We start from the raw sequence: 23,925 nt of genomic DNA, 5'->3' as shown, positions 1-23,925 counted from the left end.
GGGCACAGGAAAAACAGAGGCAACTTCCGCATGACAGGCCACCTCCTCAGCAAGAGACCTATCTGGTGATAAGGCAGGAGTAGGCCTTTGTGGAGAGTTAGAGGTCTCATTGGAAATAGCAGACAAGGGCTGCGAGGTTGAAGCAGCTTAGGCCCGGAGGAAGGCCTTCTCTATGGCCTTATGGCGCCTCTCTTCCTCCCGCGAAGACTTAGGGGCCGTGGAATGCGAAGAGGCTGCAGAACTAAGTGCCCTGGACTTGCTCGAGCGACCTCTTGAGGTTCCTTCCTCAGGATCCTCCGCCCGGGGCCTTTTTCCTTTAGAGCGGCCCTGGCGAGAATGGCGCGAATTGTTAGCGTCCGCCATTTTGAATAACGGCTATGAGGCCCAAGAAGGGAGTTTCGCGGGTTAAGTAGAGTGATCGAACAACCCCCAGTTACTTGCGCTTTGGTCGGGCGTCTGGAATCCACGGCAGACCCGTCAGATCGGTTGCGAGGCCGACTGGCTCCACGCGATCTTAGGTGCGGCAATTCAAACCTCGCGCCGATGAACAGCTGCGAAGCTCGAGGCTTGGGAGCAGCTAACAACCGCGACCTTAAGGAAGGCGGCGGGACCCGGTTACAGACCCCACGGTAGGATTTAGAGGGGTCTGAAAGAAACCTCCGCAATCAAGAACCTGCGGGAAAGCCGGGCGGCGCGGCAGAGCGAACTCGTGCACGCGCCGAAGCAACTGCCAGCCGACAGTGCAATCAATCAAGTAAGTAGCCGAAAGGGAAATACAGAAGAAAAGTCAGTCCGTTCCAAGTCTAAAGGTAATTTGCAAGCGTTCAGAGACAGCGAAATCTACAGACACGACTGGTCCAGGCAGACCGAGCTGAAAAACTGGAAGCCAAGCAGAGGGGGTGGAGTTTAACTTCCAGTAGGCTCGGTCCTATGGTGCTACAACCGACGCCTTACCCATGCCTGACTGCCGTGACAGCCAATACGAGAATGGTAGGAATGGAAGTCAATGGCATATTTTGGTTGTAAGCAAGAAAGTATAATCCAATTATTCCTACACGGCAAGTGAAATATCCTGATTGAAACAGAATGGTTAAATAGTTTCAAGATTTTTTTCTCTTCCTTGCTAGCACCATGCAAAGTGTTCTGTCCTCGCTACATGTTAGTCTGCGTGCAGCTCGACATGCAGCTAAATCCACCTATCCTCCAATAAAACAGATGGTGTGCATAGATCTGAATGGTTTATTGAGAGAACAGGATATGGTGAAACTGGTGAAAATAGGAATACATACGAGAACCGAATACAAGATGGACAGCATTGAGTTACTGCTGAACATAACAATGAATAAATACAAGCAATTTAAGTCTCATCAGTGATGCTCTGTGCGTGGTATGTGAGTTTGTCCTTGGATGACCACGTGCCACAGATTAAGAGGGATTCTTCTTTGTGCTTCTGCCTTCCCAAATGCTAAAGGAAATGGACTCTGGCTTCCCAGCATGCACTTGTTTTGAGAGTGTGGGCTGATGGGTAATGGGGTGTGGTCAGCTTCAAACAATTTACCATATTTTTCAGGATATAAGACACACTTCTCCCCCCCCCAAAAAAAGTGGGTGGAAATGTCAATTTCCAGGCTAAAGAGCAACAACAGTATATAAAGATCGTATGTTAGGGCATATTTGTCCCTCCGGCCACTAGATGGGGATAGAGAGCAACAACAGTATATTAAACTTACCGTATTTTTCGGAGTATAAAATGCACTGGAGTATAAGACGCACCTACTTTTTTTTGTGAGGAAAAGAAGAAAAAGAAATCTCCCTCTGCCTCTGCCTTTGAGCAATTTTGCCTCGTTGCAGCAAACAGCAAACAGCCTGCTTTACTTTCAGTTTCATTTTCAGCATAGCTTGATTAGCACAAGGAAAAAAAAATCTGCTCCAGCAATTTACTTCTTTGGAGCAAGCAGCAGAGCCCTGCATAAAACAGCTGAGAGCAAATCAGCTGAGAATCGGGAGGCTGATCCAATCAACTTGTGCTAATTAGCCTGTGCTGAAGCTGAAAGGAGCTGTTTTTTCATGCTGTTTGCTTGCAAGGAGGTAACTGCTGCAAGGCAGAGGCCAAAGCGTGGGGGCAGTGGGTGGATGGGGCTACATTCGATGTATAAGATGCACCTAAATTTTCACCCCCTTTTGGGGAGGGGGAAAGGTGCATCTTATACTCTGAAAAATATGATATATGCTGGGGCATGACACAAAGTATCATAGAAGCATTAAGCCTTGTGCCTGACTTAGACACCTGGGAGTTGAGGAGATTGGTGATAGTTGAATGGTATTGCTAGGGTTGTGTTTGTGCTATGTGAATCATTGAAATTTGAAAAGCAGATTGGCTGATGGCAAAGCTGTGGCATTGGAAAGGACAAACCTCATAGATGTTAGTGAAGAGATCTTGATACAGGTGCTAGAAAATAAAGAAAGTTTTCTGTCTAAGCTAAAATCATTGATATATAATTCTGCATTGATTATGCTTAAGATACTTATAATTTTTTATGTTACCCAAGTCTCTAGAGTTGAGAAGGATATAAATTGTGTAAATAAATATCTACCAGCTAACCCTCAGTCTGATCATCATTCCAAAGACTGTATTTAACCATTCACTGACCTACCGACTTACCGACCATAACCAGCAAGGTCATGGAAATTGTATGGAAATTATAACTCAGAAATATCAGGAGGGCCACTGTTCCATGTCTCTTTTAGGGAAGGAAACCCTATTCTTCTCCATTGAGGGTGGAGACAGCAGCCATGCTTGGGTAGTGACTCGTACGATCAGATTGGAGGACTGAGCCTGTAAAATTTGACAAGTCCCGCCTCTGTTGCCAGGGATCCCAGCTTTTGGCTCAGTCCTTCAGACTGGACAGTCGTGTGGTTTTCTGTCTCTGACAATTTTACTAATTTTCCTATTTCTCTTTTTCAGATGGTTGATATCAAGGTTTGACTCGGATTTCTCTTGGACTATTCTTTCGTGAGTGTGACTAATTCTTTGTCCCTTTTTACCTCAGCAACCAGAGTTGCTCGGTTGCTAGGGGGTGGGGGTGAAAAGGAATTCCCTCTTCCCCTTCTATATTAATTTTAAAAAAACCTTCCCCTGACTGAAGAGATCGTGGAGCTTTGCGCCCCTTCCTTATTTGGTCAATCCCTTACCTCACCTTAAATATATTGTGGTAGCTGGAGGAGTGTTTGCGCTCCCTACATTGTGTTCCTCTAGTCACAGAGCTCCACATTATAGCCTGGAAGCCATTTTGTCTCATTTACTGCCATTGAATTGTAAAGGAGATTTACAATCTCCAGCCTGTGTCTTGGCTTGCCTTATTATCTGATTGCCCTTTTCGCAGCATTTCCACTTACTTAATTGATTTGAAGGCTCTGAGGCAGTTTCGTTCTTGCTGAGCTTCGCGCCCCTGTTTTTGATTGACAGGCGGCCATTTTGAGTAGGCATTCACCCGAAATCTCTGTGGAGCCTCGCGCTCCCCTTTTTGATTGACAGGTGGCCATTTTGAATGATCATCCACTTAGAATCGCTGCGGAGCCTCGCGCCCCCTTATTTGATTGATAGGCGGCCATTTTGGATAGTAATTTACTTGGAATCGCTACTGAGCCCCTGTTGCCAGGGGATTTCAGCGTTAGAGTGTATTTTATTCATATCTCAGCAGAGGCACATTGAAACTGGTCAGTTTCAAAGGTTAGTGGAGCTTTCCGCTCCTGGGGGTGATCCAAAGTCACCGGCTTAGCCGGTGGGATCCTAACAATTAAATAATGATACCAGCTGTGGAGCTTTGCGCTTCCATATCGATTCTCCCAACAACTATAGCCATAAACTTTTCCATTTGAGGAGTTGTCACTCCCTGATTCTTGCCGCTTGTCGGCAGTTTTAACAAAGCGCAGAGTTGTCCCTGCTATTTTAAACTGCCTCACAGCTGATTGAAGCTAATTAACATTTTCGCTACGAGGTTTGACTCTCTCTGGCTATCTCCGTTTATCAGAGCTTTTAGCAGAAGCTACTTTCCCCACAATAGGCTGTTAAAGCGCTACTGCTGCTTACCTAACTGCCTCTCAGCTGATTGAATTTCGGGCTGGCTGTGAAGTGGAATTTCGCACTCCCAAAGGCTTGCCGCTTGTCAGCGTTTTTTACAAACAGGCTTACTGCTTATTAACTGACTGAGACTAATTGTGTGTAGTCTCTTTACTCTGACAGTGCTTTGATTATTTGGCCAAATTAGACTATTTAAAACAGATCTACCTTCATTTGAGACTGAGCAGTGCTTCGGTTTTTGACAGTTACGACAGCTTGAGCTCTTAGGTGACTGCTCGGCCGCCATTTTGTTTAAGGGCAAGGGCACAGTTTTTTTCTATCAAGCCTCCAATCCTTAGTTCTATGCCGGCTATAAGCATATTCTGCCCTTATAAACTAAGACTGCCACATCTGGCTACTGGAAATTGAGTTGGCTATATAATTTCAATCTATAACACATTTATACTGATTTAAACTACCTTTAAATTTACATTACCCTATTACAGGGCTGATAAAATTTTAGGGGTGTCCTTTCAACCCTATTGATTGATTAAGGCCAGACATGCCTAAGGCTCTGGCCAAGTCAAAACATGGCCGTAGTGCCACAGTGCGTGAGCAGTCAGTGGCTTCTAAGATGGAAGCTTCCAAGCATACACAAGGGGAAGGAGTAGCAATTAAGCCTTGTTCTGAGGCTCCTCCTAAGAGCAAGGAGAAGCTACTAAGAAAACCTATTATCAAAGACAAAGGCACTGGTTCTGCCCCAGTGGAATCGTTGGGTCTCCAGGAAAATGTAGACATGCCTCCTCTCTGACCCCAGATCAGATGTCAATGCAAGATTTCCCACTATTAGTTGAGTCATCTGATTTATGGGGATCTCCTCCTCCTGTTCGGAGTAACAATAATGTGGAGTCTAGCGCTCCCACCCTTACGGTGGCACAGTTTGTGGATAGCTAGCTCTGACAGCTTTCAGAGTTAAGAGTGTTTTCTTTCATACCTGATTCTTCGGATTTGACCTTGGATGTCGTACTTGGCTATTCTTTTGTTTGCTGGACATTCTGTGAACCTTTTTACCTCAGGAAGCCTCAGATTACAATTCTGAGGTCTTGTTGAAGCCATTCTGCCATTCCATCCTTTCATCGAACTGGTAAGTTTCTGTACATTGGTGGAGCTTTCCACTCCCGTGAGTGGCTCAAAATCACCGGCTTTGCAGGTGGAGCCCTGCGTTTTAAACAGTGGCTTCTCTTTGCGGAATCTTGCACTCCCCACAGTCTTTGGGTAGCCATTTTGTAACTGCCAGCCGCATAACTGTTAGTGGAGTTTTTTTTTGCGCTCCCTGCCTCTCGCCGCTTGTCGGCCTTCACCCAGGCGCGGCTTTTCTCCAGCAGACTCAATAGAGCCACTTCTCAGCTGTTTGAGACTAGCTGCCGGGTTCTGAGTGGAGTCTTTGCGCTCCCTGACTATCACCACTTGTCGGTTCTTTTCCTCCAGGCTCTGATTCTTTCCTGCGGAAATGAACAGAGCTCTGCCCACTGTCACTATTAACCGCTTCTCAGCTGATTGACCTTGCCGCCGGCTTCGAAGTGGAGTTTTCGCGCTCCCTGTGGTTTGCCGCTTGTGGTCACATCACAAGGGCTTGGTGAACTGTAAAATTGCCCTGATTTATTCCTGCTCAGCTCTTTGACTTCTCTTACCGGTCCGTATCTCAGCTGTTTGACATTGCTGATCTGCTCAGTAACGGAGCTTGGTGATCCCTGAGTTGGCAGCTTTGGCTGCCATTTTGTTTAGGGGTGAGGCGACACGTTGAGCTTCTCTCAGGCCTCCAGTCTTTCTGGCTGTGCCTGCTACCCTGGCCTAACCTTGCCTTCAGCCCTTTTGGCAGACATTGCTGCACCTTATAGGCTTGGAGTTAATTGCCTTCTCCTTTCTCTGTTGGTGCCTCAGATATTTATCACAGGCTGCATCTAGAATTTGACATTCCCCTGATACAGGACTGCCTTGCTTAACACGGAATCTATTTTCCACTCCTTGGGTGTTATACGGCCTATCATGCCTAAGGTTCTGGCCAAGTCAAAACATGGCCACCAGGCCACAGTAAGGGAGCAGTTAGTTGCTTCCAAGCATAAAGATGCCAAGCACACGCAAGGGGATGGAGTATCCATTAAACCTCAGTCTAAGTTTTCTGCTAGACGCAAGGAAAAGCTTCTACGGAAGCCTGTAGTCAAGGCCAAGGACAGTGGTTCTACATCATCTACAACAGCCAGGGTTTCTCCAGGGGAACGTAGATGTGACCCCTCTCTGACCCCAGATCAGATGTTGCTGCTAGACTTCCTGGTGTCAGTTGAGTCAGCTGACTTATTGGGATCTCCCCCATCTGTGGGGTATCAATGCTGTGGAGTCTAGCACTCCAGCTGGGTGGGGGGTTCATCTTATGCTCTGGTTCGAGCCTCTATGGAGGCCAGCCCAGCCCGAGACCATGATTCTACCCCTTTAAGTCCAGAGGACATTCAATGTATGATTGCAGGAATGGTGCAACGATCCCTGTCGGCTCATTCTTTTTCGACTGCCAGACCAATTACAGTGTATTCGGTCCATTCGGACCATTTGGCTTCACGCAGATGGTGGCGGTCTCCAGCCAGTTCTAGGGGCTGCCTTTTCTTTGAACCGCAATGGCTGGTGATTACGACTGATGCCAGCATGCTTGGCTGGGGAGCCCACTGTCTAGATCAGGTGGCCCAGGGCATTTGGTTGACACTGGAGTCATCATTAAACATCAAGTGGCTCGAGTTACATGCAGTTTATTTAGCCCTTCGAGCCTTTCAACATCTAGTGTCCGGATCTCACGTCTTAGTTCTTACAGATAATGTGACGGCAAAGGCGCACATTAATCGCCAAGGGGGCACCAGGTCCAGAGCCCTTAAGCGGGAGGCCAAGAGATTGGGTCTCTGGGCGGAGCGCCGGCTGGCTTCTTTGAGGGCAGAACACATATCAGGGGAATCGAATATACGCGCAGACTAGATAAGCCGACAACTAATTGATCACACAGAGTGGCGTCTGAATCCTCGTTTGTTCCAGGTCCTGTCCTCCCAGTTCGGCACTTCAGTGGTCGAATTGTTTGCATCACCAATGAACTCCCAACTTCCACGATTTTTCACAAGATTTCCGGCACACCAGGCGGAGGCTGGAGATACTCTGCGCTCCCGTTGGCCCCACGGGTTGCTTTATGCATTCCCCCCAATTCCCCTCATCCCGAGGGTTCTGCGGAAACTCATACAGGAACAAGCGGAGTTGCTCCTTCTAGCTCCACACTGGCCGCAAAGGTCGTGGTTTGCCGACCTTCTGCAGTTGTCAGTGTCTTCCCCCTGGAGACTTCCCTGCCCGTGGACTGCCTATCTCAAGGGGCGATACTGCTCCCGGATCCCCAGTGGTTGCAATTGACCGTTTGGAGATTGAGTGGGACGCGCTGCTACGTGACAATCTCCCAGCCACGGTCATAAAGACCATTCAGGCGTCTAGGTAAATACAGACCGTATTTACTCAGCCACTTGGCGGGCATTTTCTACTTGGTGTAACCTGCACGGCGTTTCTCCCATCTGGGCCTCGATAGTCGAAGTTCTCATGTTTTTGCAGGACGGCTTAGACAAGGGTCTCTCTCCCAATATCTCTGACGACAGGTGGCGGCTCTCGCTTCGATCCTAACCTACAGCTCCCTTCCTTCATTGTCACAGGAGCCTTTGATTCGTCGCTTCCTCAGAGGAGCCTCTAATTTATGCCCGCTGGTGTTACATAGGTACCCCACTTGGGACCTTTCTATTGTTTTGACTTCTCTCACAGGTACACCGTACGAGCCATTGAAATCTACCAGCCTGAGGCTTCTGTCTTGCAAAGTGGCCTTCCTAGTGGCGATTACGACAGCTAAGAGGATTTCGGAAATTGCAGCGTTATCGATGAGTAGCGACTTATGTGTCTTCCATGCAGATCGTGTGGTCCTAAGGCTAGATCCTACTTTTGTTCCTAAAATTAACTCTGTGTTTCACCACACAGGAATTTATTCTTCCAGACTTTTGCCCTCATCCAACCGCTTTGTCAGACAAGAAGTGGCACAAGTTGGATGTCCGGAGGGCTCTCCGGATATACCTCAACAGAATGACAGCGATCCGGCATTCAGAGTCCTTGCTTGTCTCCTTCCTTCCTGTTTCCTTAGGTTCTAAGGTATCCTCATCTACCATCGGTCGCTGGATTCGCCAGACGATTGCTACTGCCTACGAGCTTCGCTCTTCTCCTTTACCGGCAAGGTTGACGGCGCATTCGATACGCAGCGCGGCAACATCCGCGGCCTGGGCCACGCAAGCGTCATAAGTGGACATTTGCAGAGTGGCAACCTGGACTTCTCCTTCTCCCTTTGTTAAGAGTTATAAGTTGGACAGGTTTGCCCCACAGGAGGCAGCCTTTGAACGTAGTGTGTTACAAAGGGTTATTGCGGGAGGAGAGTCGTTGGCCCAGACTGAGCCCTCCCTTGCCTAACACTGTGAACTTGGGTATGTCCCAAGCATGGCTGCTGTCTCCACCCTCAATGGAGAAGGGGCGTTGGTCCTACCTGACACGCTCCTTCTCGTTGGGTGGAGACAGCAGCCATCCCCACCCGTTTTCAGTCTGGTTCTTTGGGGTATTGTTTTTTTCTCTTTCTGGTACTCTTCATGAATGTCTCTGCCACACGACGAGCCTGTTTCCTTCCGTCTTCACCAAAAGCTGGGATCCCTGGCAACAGAGGCGGGACTTGTCAAATTTTACAGGCTCAGTCCTCCAATCTGATCGTACGAGTCACTACCCAAGCATGGCTGCTGTCTCCACCCAACGAGAAGGAGCGTGTCAGGTAGGACCAACGCCCCTTTTAAGGAAAATCTAAGTTGATTACAGATTTGCCTTGCTAAAATGAGTTGTACGGTGCTATTATGTTCAACAGAGGTGTTACAGAATGGAAAGGTAAGTTAACATGAGGATTATATTCTCTTCCAGTTGATCTTAAATGGCATTCTATTAAATGAGACAATTAACAACTGTGTGACTGTTTTTAAAATCACAGAGAACGTATTTGAGCTTTCATTATGCAAATTACAAAATCATTTCTCTAGTCATATAAATTTCCAGGTCACCATCAGTCTACATCAAACATTCTTAGTAAATTTGAGTACTGCTTCTGTGTGTATGTTTTGAAATCAAACTACTGTTAGTAATAACTATAGGGAACTATAGTAACATCAATATGTATGTTGAAAATTCAAAACATACTAACCATGCTTCATATCTAAATGATCTTGGCTTTATTTTCTTAGCTTCTGTTTACACACACAAAATCTACAGAGCAAGTGAGATGGCATTGTGAAGGGAAAATATTTCTCAGACTAAGGTCACAACCTTGTCTAGTTCTATGGGGAGGGGGGGAAATGTGAAGAATGTAGAAATTCTATAGTAGCCTAAGGAGGAGGGGATAAGGAAAGTAAATATAGAATTGGGTTAGTTAGAAGAAAATGCAAGAACATGGTGCATGGTTTTTGAATTTATTTCTATAGAGAGGATTCTTTATAGAGAGAAGATTCTTGTAGACAGAGGATTCTTAACAGCCAGTGAGAATTGAGTCATCATCTTAATGGGCCTTTAGTCTGCTTACAATAAAACTTAAGATACATCTGTGTCATGTCTCATTGTTTAAGAAGATATAACAATTCAATTCTTAAAATTGGTCAGCTTGAAAGAATGAATCAATGAAATAAACTTATGGCACAACTGTATATTAACTCTAACCACATTGATAACTCTCTTTTTTCAAGAGACTAAATTAAAAAACAACTGATGACATTTTTTTTTACTTGTATGGCCTACAATAACACAATATAAGGCTGACCAGGCAGCAATGCATAGTTTAAACACCTTTCCCAATATAGTCGTCCTGATATGCTGGGAAAATAATTCTCAGAAATCCTAGGCTTCAGAGACAATTCTGGGAAATGCAGATATACAAACCTGGAAAAGTCTATATTGGAGAAAGAGGATTTAAATTTCCATTTATTGGGTGCTGCCCAAACCTCATGCTCGTGATTTAACAGCTTCACTTGGTTAATAGTAGATGGTTATATCCAGAGACAAGATTCCTTGCAGCAGGGGTGTCAAACTCATGGCGTCATCACATGACATATTGTGACTTTTTGCTAAAATGGGGGTGAGTGTGGCCACTGCATGACACATCCAGCCCACGGGCCATGAGTTTGACACTGCTGCCCTACAGTATCCATCTCTATACAGATATACGTACAAAGAAGTTATATAACATACAACGATGAATGGTAGGATTTGACTGAGAGTAAGAATTTCTTACTCACAAGAATTCCCTGTGGGATATAAAGATGTGATGAATTTTTTGAGTGTGGGTGGGCTTTGAACATGCTTTCTGAGAATTTTGGAAGTTCATTTCCCAATATATTTGAGAAACTTCAAGTTGGGGAAGCCTGCAAGTGCCTAACTGCATTGGTGCAAATTACAAAACTTTAAATTATGAATGAGGAAACTCTTTGCATTCCTGAGCAATGGGACTCTCCAACATTACAAACTCAATTATTACACATATGAATATTTTATATATTAAATTTCATAAGTTCTGCCTGAGTAAACCGAGAAACCGAATTAAAATTTGATTTATAATTAAAAACATATCAATCAGTTCAGCACAGACACTTCTTTATGATATTATTTGATCCTTTGACTCTCATTTAACAAAGTCTGAGGTAATCTGTCAGGTAATAGCAGCCATCAGTTCCATGCAAGAAACAATTGTTTGCCATGGCATAGTGAACATTTATAACTCATCAGCAACAGCATAATGATTTATTACATTCATGTTATATGTATTACACCAGAAAACAGCAGATACACAGTGGTGCATTAAGCCTCCCATTAAATAGATTTGACATTTAAATAGTTCAGCACTTTAGGTGCCTAGATGGATTCACCTCCAGCTTTATTTTCAATAATTACATGAAGTGTAATGAAAGGAAGGAAGGGAGGGAGGGAGGGAGGGAGGGAGGGGTGGATATTGCTTTACAGGCACCTTTGCATAATTCATTATTCTGGTCTGTTTTTGTAACAGACAAGCAAAGCCCATTATTATCAATTGCAAACTGAGTAAACCTTGATAACTGATGGCTATATTTAAGTTCACCAATACTTGAGAACGGTTCTACCGCTGAAGATGAAGACATGTAGATTTGGTTCTTAGATTAATTGAAACCTACCATGTTATATTATACATGTCGAACTATAATTGAATCTCATTGAATCATCCCCCCTTCCCCCCAATTCTAAATGCTAGACTAAACAGAGCCAATTTTGTATAAGAACACACAAACAAAGCTTCTCCTTCATCTTGCCATTTTCTTTTTTAGAGAGCTGCCTTCTGTATTTTTGGGGACACACTGTCTCTGAATTTTTACAGATCTCATAAACAAAGCTTTCATAGTTGGAGCATTTTTTTCCAACTGCAGATGGAATGGCAAAGAAGTGCTAGCAGGAGGTCTGAAGCATCTCTTCCTAAGCATTTTCTAAATATACCAATTAACTCTCATAAAAGAACATGTATCCAACATCTTTTTTTCATGAGGTACACAAGTGACTAAAATGATAAGCATCAAGAACCCATGGACTACAGTTAACCACTTTGTATCAAATAGTAATACTAAGGGCTGATTTTGAAAGCTTGGTGTTATATTAGAATGGCACCATGTGGTAAAAACTAACATTTTTAATTAAAAATACAATCTTTCCTTGCCAACAAATCACTGGCAGTTCTGATTCAGAGAAATTATGTGTGTTCATGTGTGTGCATCTATATATTCCAAAAATTAGGAATCTCAATTATGTCAATTAAGAGGAACACCAGAAAACAAAGAACATTAATCCTCCCATTTAACTTCTGTTGTGCAATGACAATTAACAAATTTTTGGTTCTTTTTCAGGCAAACATCTTCCTGTGCACATCTTAATTACTACTGAATTCAATTGCAATTGCCACTGAAAGAGAAGGAGGCTAAATAATGACCAGCAACTGACTATAATTCTACTGTATATAATTCTATATACTGTAGTTTCATACCACCTTTGAAGTTTGGATTTCTCTCTTTTTTTTTTAATTTTTAAACTTTTATTAATTTAAGAAACCACATAATACATTTTTAAATGCAAGTAAAACAATTTACAACAAGCATCATCTTAATAACATCTACCTATAATATCTGAATTGTTTCAATATCAATATCCTATATTCTTCAATATACAATATTTCTCTCACCTTATATAATGATATTATTTTATTGATATCTCGTGTCTCTTTCTTAAATTTCATTTGATGTAAAAAATTATTTTATTCTATTGATATCTTTTCTTTTATTTAATTTTTCTTTCTTTCTTCTTCTCTTTTTTTTTTTCACTTCCCTCTAACCATTTATACCATTTTTGCCAGACCAGATAATATTCAGATTCTTCCTTTCCTTGGATCTCCTTGGTAAGTTTATCCATCTCAGCGCATTCCATAATTTTGGATATTAATTTCTCTTGAGTTGGAACCTCTTCTTGTTTCCAATTTTGTGCGTATATAATTCTTGCTGCAGTCAAAATGTGTGTTATTAAATATATTATTTCTTTTTCATATTTGCTTGTAGGTATTCCTAATAAATAAGTTTCTGGCTTTAATGGCACCTTTTGAGTTATTATTTGTTCCAGTTGCATTTTTATATTGTTCCAGAATTTTTTAGCTTTGGGACATGACCACCATATATGATAGTATGTCCCTTTATGCGCTTTACATTTCCAACAGAGTGGAGATGTGCCGGGAAACATTTTAGAAATTCGCTCCGGTGGTAGATGCCACCTATAGAACAATTTATAAGCATTTTCTTTGTATGGTACAGATAATGTTAATTTATTAATACTTTTCCACAATTTTTCCCACTTACTTAATTCTATTGCATACCCAAAATTCATCGCCCATGTGATCATATTCTCTTTAACTACTTCCTCTGCTAGTTTATATTCCAATAGAAAATTATAAATTTTGGTTATTAATTTCTCATTGGGGCCTAATAAAATTTTACCCAACTGATTTGGTTCCATTTGAATTCCAGTTTTTTCCATATCAGATTTATATCTGGATTTTAATTGCAAATATGACCACCACTCTATTTCCACATTTTGCATTCTCAATTCTTCTCTTGTTTTTAGTTTTCCTTCTTCATTTAAGATGTCCTTATATGTTTTTAATTTATTTGTATCTATTGTATTTGGATAAATATGTGCTTCCATTATGGAAGTCCACCTAGGAATCCTATCATAGTGATATTTTCTGATTTCATTCCATATTTTAAGCAAATTATCTCTTACAATATGTCTGCGAAATTGTTCTTGTTTTGTAATTTTCTCTCCCCAAAGATATGCATGCCAACCTCTTGTTAATATTGTCTTCCAATATTCATGTTCTTATGTTTTTGAGTTCGATCCAATCTTTTATCCATATTAATGCTGAGGCTTTGGATTTCTCTTAATATAAAGGTGTTTAATATATTAGGTCTTGCCTGGCTTGTTAATAAGGAGAGATTTTTTTTTTTAAATAGAAACTCTTGCTAATTGTTTATTCTGACAGGAATCTTATTATCCTGGCTACTTTTGTTAATTATTTCACCTTGACTTGATTTTAATAATGGGTTTGATCATTTTTATATACAATGCTAATCTACTGTCACTTTGAACTTGTTACTGTTTTATATAGCTTGGAAATCCCTTTTCTATCTTCTTTTTGTTTTCATATTTCTTTTGTGTATAGAAGGAAGGAAAGAGAGGGAGGGAGGGAGAGAGGGAGGAAAGGAGGGAGGGAGGAAGGAAGGAAGGAGAGAAGGTGGAGGAGGAGGAGAAATTATTGATAACTGAAATATTTGTATGTTGGAACTGATAGTTTGAATTGGGTCTATAGAGAACTGTCTATAGAGTACTTAATGTTGTGCCACATAGTTTGGGTTGTGTTCTCTCTCTGCCCCCAGCCCCTTTTTGATGGGGAAGGGAGGATGTTTCCTTGTACAATATTGCCTTCAACAGCCTTCAGCTCCCAAATTTTCCTTGTCTCAGTTAATGCACAAGGGAAGACCTTTTCAGATCAGGAAGACTAGGAAGGGAATAGGATGATGGAGAGACTTGGAACAAACATCAACAATGTCAGCATGCTCTGCCAACTTCTACTATAACCTATTTTAAGGGGAGGGCTTAGAATAGGTCCAGTAAAAAGAGCACGCTAGGGCTTATTTTAGGGAAACAGGATTCTATCTATATGTCTATGTCTATGTCTATGTCTATGTCTATGTCTATGTCTATGTATGTCTGTCTATGTCTATGTCTATGTCTATGTCTATATCTATCTATCTATCTATCTATCTATCTGTCTGTCTGTCTGTCTGTCTATCATAGGATATGAAAAAATGAGGGAAAAATTAAACCTCTTCTATGAAAAAGAGGAAATTTGGAAATTAGAGGTGAAATTTTAGCACAGTATTTAGAAGATATATCTATAAATTAGAAGAGAGTTTTTCAAATTTAGTTCCATGGAATCTTAGGGTTCTGTGAGACACTAGAGACAAAATAAATTCATTTAAACTCAGCCCATTTTCTATCATTAGAGCTTGATCTAAAGATTTTGTTACTATAACCTTACAGTAAAGGAAGCTTTACAACTCATGGTTTGTCTTTCTTGTCTGTACTGCCTTAAAGGGTTGACAACAGTTTTGCAAGTCTGAATGCCCTTCTCCCCTTCTTTGCTTGTGCTTTATAGGAAACTAGGAAGAGTCATTTCTGAGACAGTTCCCACGCCCCTGCGGACTAAGATAACTGCATGATTTTATTTAGGCATCCTCCTGTCTCATTTCCATATCTTTCTCATAAGGTCATTTCCACCTATCCTTACCCAATGGCAAATAGCCAAAAAAGTTGCATGCACATGGAGATGAAGTTACAGGAATCAAACAAGACTCAAAAGAGATTCCTCAGAAGCAATCAAAGAGGAAGCATAAAGGTATTGATTGTGTATTTTTTTCCCCTCTGCTTCTGGATCTCATGCATATCCCAGAGGATCTATGAATTAAAGTTGGTTGGTAAATAAACATTCCTTTTGACAAGCCAGTTGTGAAACTTAGCCCCAGCACATTGATGCAAAAAGTTATCTTAATTAATATGTAGGCTGGCATTGGTAAACATGTGAGGCTATAACACTATAGATATGTGGATTTATTTCAGCCAGAGAATCCAAAATCCATAATAAATTCAACAACAGGGAAATCATTTTGCCAGAAATATGCATTCCATTACAAAATTCACTTAATACATCTTCTTTTACTGCCACTATTTTAGACCATTTTTTCCCTTTCATATTTTTGGAACTCTTTTTACCTGGCAAAGAGAAACAGATGCTCATAGTTGAGAAATATGTCTTCCACGATTAAAAAAAGATTTACACAGTGTCGAAAATAATAAGCAAGCTTCTTAAATCTGCAAACAAATGTTTAAACATAATGAATTGTGTTTATCTAATGCTAAAAAAAAGAGTTTTGCCTTATTTAGAGTTATTGTAGAAAATATAAATTCACTATCTCTGAAGGACATTCTGATTTTCTGTCCAGTTTCATTTATGGAACAAATTTCATGCATATTTTTTGCCACATAATTGTTTCCTTTTAATTTTAAATTAAATAGGACAGGGAGGAAGGAGTGTTGCTATTATTTACTGAACCATCAGAATGGATTATACCAATTGCCCATAATATAGTATGGTTGATGATTTTATTATCTCCTTTATTAATATTAATAAAAGATTAAAACAACTTTCTGTTCCATTATTCATTAGCCATACAAATTCAGTTATTCAATACTTTGTAATATTCAATTACATGAAGAAATACAAATGGTAAAATAGTATAGGACACTGCAATATTTTCAACTCCCTTTTTTAGAATTTATTTTATGGGCCTTTAACTAAGAAGCACTGTCTACTTATCTGTTCAAAGTTTCTTTAATTCTTACAGTTTCAATCGATGCACCAGCGTGCCTACCATCCAGGGGTGGGTTCTATTTTTTTTTACTACTGGTTCTGTGGGTGTGGCTTATTTTGTGGGCATGGCTTGGTGGAGGGTAATGTGATTGCATGGGCGTGGCCAACTTTTTTTATTTTTAACTTTTAAAAGCATTTTTTCCAGAGCTGTGGAGTCGGGAGATAAATGTTCCGACTCCGACTCCGACTCCGACTCCTCAGTTTTTTGTACTTCCGACTCCGACTCCGACTCCGACTCCCCGACTCCGACTCCTCTGTATTAATATGCGAATGTATTTTATACATTCCTTGAAGGAAAGAAAGGCAACATACATGTCATTACCACAGGACTACTGGCTGGGAAGCCAACAGTCTACTGTATTGAACAGTTTAAGCAAAAGACAAACACAATGAAAACAACAAAGTTTTATTAATTTTTTTTTATTAATTTAATTAATCAAGTTGCTGGATAGTAGCAGCAGGCATAAACATCAGGAACAGGAACTTTACCAGTTCAAAAATACAAACCACATTATTTGGTTGTTTTAGAACAAAAACAAAGCTTATCTATATGAACCAAAAACAAAATCTGTAAAACCTAGAAATGGTTTATATTAATCTTGAAATGTAGTTATAGGCTTAGCAAATGCAAATCAATTCAATGTAGAGTTCTAAGGAAGAGAATTGCCTCTGCCAGATCCTCTTTCATAGAGGCTCTTAAGTCAGACTTTATTATTTTTAGGGCTGAAAATAATCTTTCGACACTGACTTGGGTGGGTGGCATTGCAGTAACTATTCTGGCCACATCACTAACGATCTCTGGATAAACAAGGATGGCTTCTTCAACAGTAAGTTTTGATGAGCGATCATACTTTTCAACTTCTTTTAGTGCTTTATAAAACTCCTGTTGGAATTTTTTTATTTGGACATTTACTGGTTCTGTAACGCTTATGCGACGTCGCTTTCCTTTAGCAACTTCCATTTTGTCTAAGAAGGAATCAAAGTCTAATTCTTCGTTTGAAGAAGATGATTCTGAGTTACCACTATTGCTTAAAAGAACTCCATCCTCCTGTGGCGGTATTTCAGGTCGTAATCCCTTCATGCGAACTGCTACATCATAGAGGGCCTTTTTCCCAGTAGCAATCTGTTTACTGTTCAATAAAAGTCGGCTCATTGGGTCGACATAAATAGCCGCTAACAAGATTTCATTTTCCAGCAAAAGACTCTCTCTTTTCATCATTGAAGATGCAATGCCCTCAGCTATTAACCCTCCATTTTTGTTCAGGCGATATAACAGGCTCTTCCATTCCAAGAGGAATTTACCCGGGGTTAGATCATCACATTGCAACCTCTTGGTGACAGTGAAGGGGTGAGAAAGAAGGTTCTCCAGCTCTTTTGTTTGTGTCCACTGGCTTGCAGTTAATGCAAGATTTTCATTGTCCATTTCTTCTATGAAGTCTTTAAGTTCAAGCAAACGCTTCACCATTAAATAAGTGCTTCCCCAGCGAGTTGTTTGATCCAAAATGGCTCCTTTTCCTGCACGTCTTTTCAAAATTGCATCTGTTTTTGGGGCCCTGGCTGCAACAGTTACTTGCCGTAATTTGCCAATTAATGTAGCTGCATGGCGATCTTTTAATCCATCTCTTATGGCAAGTTGCAGTGTATGAACAGCACATCGCATATGATGAATAGTAGCAAGCTTCAATGCTTCTTCAACAAAGTTGTCTAAAAAAATGTCAGCATTCTCTTCAGTTTCTAAACTTTCTCTAATACTTGCAGAGCTGTCTTCCTCTAAGTCTAATATCTGTTTGATACCTTCTTCATCTGCCTTCATCTTCTCAATTGTGCTCAACATGTTAGAAGCGTTATCTGTCACAACACATAAAATCTGTTCCTTTTTAATTTCAAAATCTTCTAGAACACCCTCCACTAACTTCTGAAGGTAATCACTGGTGTGATGTGCCTGAGTGTCCTTTACTCCGAGGGTCCGTGTTATTGTTTTGTTATTTTCATCCACAAATCTAACATTAATAGCGAAATAATTGACTCTGTGACGTGTGCATGCATCCATTTTAAGGAAGACAAAACGTCCTTTCATAACTTTCTGTAGTTCTTCCTTTTTACATTTGGCCTCCTCAATTATAAGTTTCCTTATACTTTCTCTTTCCAGAGAAACACCAAGTTTTTTTGCCATTTCTCCATTTAGGCCTAAAAAGGCTGTCTGTGAAAAGAAGGATAGTGGTACACTATTCTTTACTACCATTTCAATAATGTGGTGTTTGAATTTTTCTGGTGTCATCCTTATGGTAACTTTGTCAGATATAAAGAATTTTCTTATTTGTGATTGTTCTCCAGTAGATTTCTGAACGTTTTTTGTCATAGAAGTAGATGCAATGTTTTCATTGCTATCTTTCTCATTCACGGCTTCTAACACTTTGGGATGAAAACGCTGTAAGTGTCTTTTCAAATTTGATGCTCTTGTAGGTGCATTTTTATCAGGCCCACTGAAACTGCTAATTTTTGCATCACATTGTTTTTCACCATCATCATCTTTTCTAATACATTGGCACACGTAATGTTTTCCATCACTTGATAATGCAAAGTGCTCATAAACAGTAGACTTTGTTGTGTTTGTTGTTAGCAGTCTTTTTGCCATTGTTTAGGATGCCTCTTTCCCTAAAATATAAAATATGTTATACTAACTGGCATATAATTAGATTTTTAATATCAACATACACAGTCTTGTAAGTTGTACGTACATGGCTTTATACAAACAAATAAGCTATATATCCCAGCACTAAACCTAGACATGATTTGTCCTATACAATATAAACACTTACAGTTGAATCCAAGAAGCTGTTCCACCAAGTTCTTCTAAGCCAGTGGTTCTCAACCTTCCTAATGCCGCGACCCTTTAATACAGTTCCTCATGTTGTGGTGACCCCCAACCAGGGGTGGGTTCTAAATTTTTTTACTACCGGTTCTGTGGGCGTGGCTTATTTTGTGGGCATGGCTTGGAGGTTATGTGACTGGGTGGGTGTGGCTAGCTGGTCATGTGACCGGGTGGCCATGGCTATGTGTATAGAGGGCTGAAAAAAGTCATTTCTGACAGGTCCTCGCACTTTTGACTGGTCCTCACACTTATGACCATCCTCACATTTATGCCCGTGCAGCATTTTTAACAACCATGTCACTCATTTCACAACTGCTTCTCTTCACCATGGTGACAAGATAGGGCAAAAACGTAAAATGTGAGGACAGTCGTAAGTTCGAGGACTGGTCAAAAGGGAGAGGACCAGTCAGAAATAACTTTTTCAGCCCTCTGAGTAGTCCATATACATAAAAGGATACAGCAATAGAGAGGGATGAAGGAAGGGAAGGGAAATTAGAGTAGGAGTGAGGGTAAGAGAGGGAGGAAGAGAGGAGGAGAAGGAGAAAGGAAGAGGAAGTAGGGAGGAGAAGAAGAGGGTGAGGAAGAGAAAGTAAGAAGGAAAGAAAAGAGAGAGGTGGTAGGTTTGAGGAGAAAGATTGCTGTACAATAAAAAAGATGAAAGGGAAGAAAGCCAACCCCAAACAAATATAAAGATATTAAGATAAAGAATGAATTGTTAAACTTTAAAGAATAAAAGAGAACAAATATGAATAAATAACAATAATTAGAAACACACATACAAACATACAATGTATTTTCTTTGAACAGAGTATTTGGCCGGTTCATAAATTTAAACAGTGTTTAGTCATGTTTAAAGTTTAAGCTAACAATCAGAGTTACAAGTTTTTATAGCCTTAGCTGAATGACAGCAGTTTTTCCAATGGTTTACAGCTTCAGTCTTGAACTATTGACCCTCCATTCCCTTCACTTATGCAAGTGTCTCTAGTCCTGCAAAAAACATATTTACTTAATCCCTTATCAGTGAGAGGCTAGGTTACCCATGGGCGCTGCGTTCCCTGTAACAGCAGAACACAACACTATGGAAAGTATAAGTATTGCCGCTCCTAATTGTGCGTTGCGTGCCTTATAGTGAAGCACATGAAAAGCATGCTTCTTCACGGTCACTTAACGTGTTCATTTTGCGGTTACGTGAGGCACTGCATGCATTGGTCTTTATTCTTACAGTAGAGAAGTCATTAATTATAACTTTTTGTGAATTGGGACATTTAAACTTGCTTTTTTTAAAATTCCAATCTAAATTTAGTAGGAGTCGGAGTCGGAGTCGGTGCATTGTTTGCCGACTCCGACTCCGACTCCAGGTACCCAAAATTTCCTCCGACTCCGACTCCTCGACTCCGACTCCGACTCCGACTCCACAGCACTGATTTTTTCTACAACCTTAAGAGGTTGCAGAAAAAAATGCTTTTAAAAGCCTCTGACAATCCCAGCTGAGCCACGCAATCATCAGAAGCTTTTTTTTTTACTTTCAAAAGCATTTTTTCGGCCGAAGAGATTATAGAAAAAATGCTTTTAAAAGTAAAAAAAAAAAAAAAAGCCTCTGATGAGGTGGGCAGGGTAAGCGAGCGGCGACCAGGCCGGGACCAGTTCGGGGGCGTGGCCAGCCAATGTTGTTACCAGTTCTCCGAACTACTACAAATTTTTACTACCGGTTCTTGCGAACCAATGCGAACCAGGAGCAACCCACCACTGCTACCGTCCCTGCCCTAATATTCCTTTTTACTCTTACTGTTTTCATGTATTCAAATTATGTTTATACTTTTACCTGTTATCTTATATATGCTTGACAAATAAAATCAATGAAATAAATAAATAAATAAAAGATTTTATGTCCTGCAGCAGCTAAGACCATTCTCTAATTCATCCAAGGCTTTAGTTATGCTATCAAAATAAAAGCTTAGTTATAATGCTCGGCATTTGATGGTATGTGTGTGCAAAGCTTATGTTGCACAGCACACATAGATGTTCGAGTAGCTTTTTTAAATGTATAATTTCATTTATTTACTATAAAAATAACAAGAACTATACTTAAAAAAAAATTCATACACCGTTTCCATCACATTCTGGTGAATTTGAATGTAAACTAGGTTGCTATTCCAAATTATCCATCAAAGTTTGAAATGGAGAATAGGTTTTCATATCAAAAGATAAACATTCTATGGGCTGCTGGGACACATTTCTTCCTGCAGGATCTGAGCCAGAGGTGAAATTCAGCAGGTTCTGACAGGTTCTGGAGAACCGGTAGAGGAAATTTTGAGTAGTTTGGAGAACCCACAAATACCCCCTCTGGCTGGCCCCAGAGTAGGGTGGGAATGGAGATTTTGCAATATCCTTCCCCTGCAATGCCCACCAAGCCACACCATGCCCACTAAGCCACGCCCACAAAACCGATAGTAAAAAAAATTGAATTCCACCAGTGATCTGAGCCATCTGAAAAGTACATTTTTAACATTCATGTGGATGGTTATGGGAGGGGGCTGAGACTGGAAAGGAACATCTCTGTTTTGCCTTAGGTAAAGTGTCTGAGGAAATGTGAGTATGATCCAAAATATGAATGATGTTGATTATTAACTCTCATTTTCTTAAATCTTCCAATACAGCAACTCTATTAAATGACAATCCCAAAATGGATTTAGGAAGTAGGTGCTCATCCTTTTTTCTATTCTTTATGAAGTCATTGATAACAAGCCTTAATTTTTTTTTCCATTCTATGATCATCTACCATCCAAATTCCCCTATCCCAACAGGCATTTTCTCTTTTCATCCAAATTGTATCTGCATTCTTTTTATAAATCTCCCCCGCTTCAAATTTTGTCAAAGAATGGCTGAAAAAGTCATGAATTAAAGAATACATTTTGTACAATATCCATTGTATAAATAATAAAACATGATGCATACTAACAAATAACTTTATTGACTTATCAGAGCAAAGGAGGGCAGCTGAATTAAAGGTACTTTTTTTAAAAAAAACAGGCTAATGGAGGAGAAGGAAAAGAAGATGAAGAAGCAACTTCTTCTTCATGGACTTATTTGGTTAATTTAAGGACGCTTAACTGTTCAAGTGAGTTGTTCTTTCAAATATAGTTTTGCTCCTCATTTTTCCATATTTTGCTTTTTTTCAAGGACTTAATGGTGCATACTCAGTCTGGTGAAGTCCTGTTGCATTAAAGCAATTTACTTTTTTTCCCCGAGGCCTTGCTTGCCTGATCTGATCCAGCAATATTCTTCTTTCACTTTAAATGTGATTAAGGAAATGAGGAACAATCTGGGATCCTATAGCTCATATTGAATTGTAATACCCAGAATTCTTAGCTGAGATAAGGGCAATGAATACTCAGAGTTGAAATCCAACATCCTCTGGAAGGTCCAGGTTCCCAGGATTTGCATATATCTTTAACATGTAGGAAATTTTTTGTATGTATGCATGTATGTATGCATGTATGCATGTTTATTGGATTTACACATGATCTTACTCCTACAAACTATTCAGTATGTCTGAGAGTATTAATCCAAACATTATTCTTTCACTTTTTTACCATTTCTTTTTTTCATTTCTCCACTGTCTCTCAGCCTTGTAATACTAGAAGTGTCATTTCACAAAGGCTCCACATAGGTATTTCGTCCTCTATTCTGTGAGGTACAGTGAACATGTCATTCAAATGTTCTGCTTCACCATTCAGTTTAACTCCTAATGCACTTTCCTGTGTCACTTTGAAGACTATTTTTTCCCTCATATTGAGGCTGGACATAAGAGGAGGTGGTTCAACTCAGCATTGAGGATTGTGAAGTCACAATGCTTTATTTATACTAGACAGCGCATACTAACATGCCTGCGACTAAATACACTTCCCCTTTCTGATGTAGTCACTTGCTGATTATTATTCTCAGCAGACACTCTATGTAGTTTCCTGCTGTTTGCATTAATCCAGAATTTGTTTAATTCTCAGCTTGATTTAGTTCTGTCTGATTTCTGAATATCTTATTCCTCTCTGTGTTCAGCTTTTACATATCTCTCATTCCTTCTCTATTTTTCCTTCCCGGGTTCATAATCCACAAAAATGACACAGTACAATAAAATAGCATTACTGAGAAGATTGGGCAGCCAGACATATGCCTCAGTTTTAAGATGGTTGTATCCGTTCCTTGTACTAAAAAGATAAAATTGACTGTTGGATTATGAAAAAGAAGGGAAATACTTGCTATCATCAAAATTCAAATGTTATGCCCCTTTTCAGATGAATATCCTGAAGGATTGTTACAGGAAAATTAAGAAGGGGACTCTAAATAATCACTTTTTGCCTGAAATTTGGGACAATCTGAATTATCCTATTCAGTAAAATGAAATAATCAAGAATTCTCAAGGAAAATTAAATATCAGAGTCACTATAGGGATGAAGGGCAGAACACCTCTCTATTTCCTACTATGTTTTTACATTAGAAAACACCACCAGAAGATCCAAATAAAGATGGGAACTTGCCCTTTCTTACAAACTGATATTCAAACCTCCTTGTTTTCTTTCTGCTATACCCAGCGCAAGGAACAACAGCCTACAAAAACCATTGTCTTCATCTATTGCTTAAATAATACATCCCTTATATATTACAACACTTATGAATTAGATTTTACAAGCAGTCTTATTCATATTGCTACTTCCCAGTGAAATGGTTCTTGCAGTGATATGTGACAAATAATGCTAATTTGGTTGGTAATTACAGGCAGGGAATTCATTCATGGTTCTGCAAAACTCCAAGTATGTGAAAAAAAAAAGCTTTTAAAAAACCCTGGAGGTTATATTGGCAGGGGAA

Source organism: Pituophis catenifer, unplaced genomic scaffold (assembly GCF_029215685.1).
Source record: "Pituophis catenifer annectens isolate HBS135680 unplaced genomic scaffold, rPitCat1.0.hap2 SCAF_3, whole genome shotgun sequence".
In the NCBI taxonomy this organism is placed as follows: Eukaryota; Metazoa; Chordata; class Lepidosauria; order Squamata; family Colubridae; genus Pituophis; species Pituophis catenifer.
The sequence above is the reverse complement of the archived record's forward strand: the minus strand, read 5'-3'. Positions refer to the sequence as shown.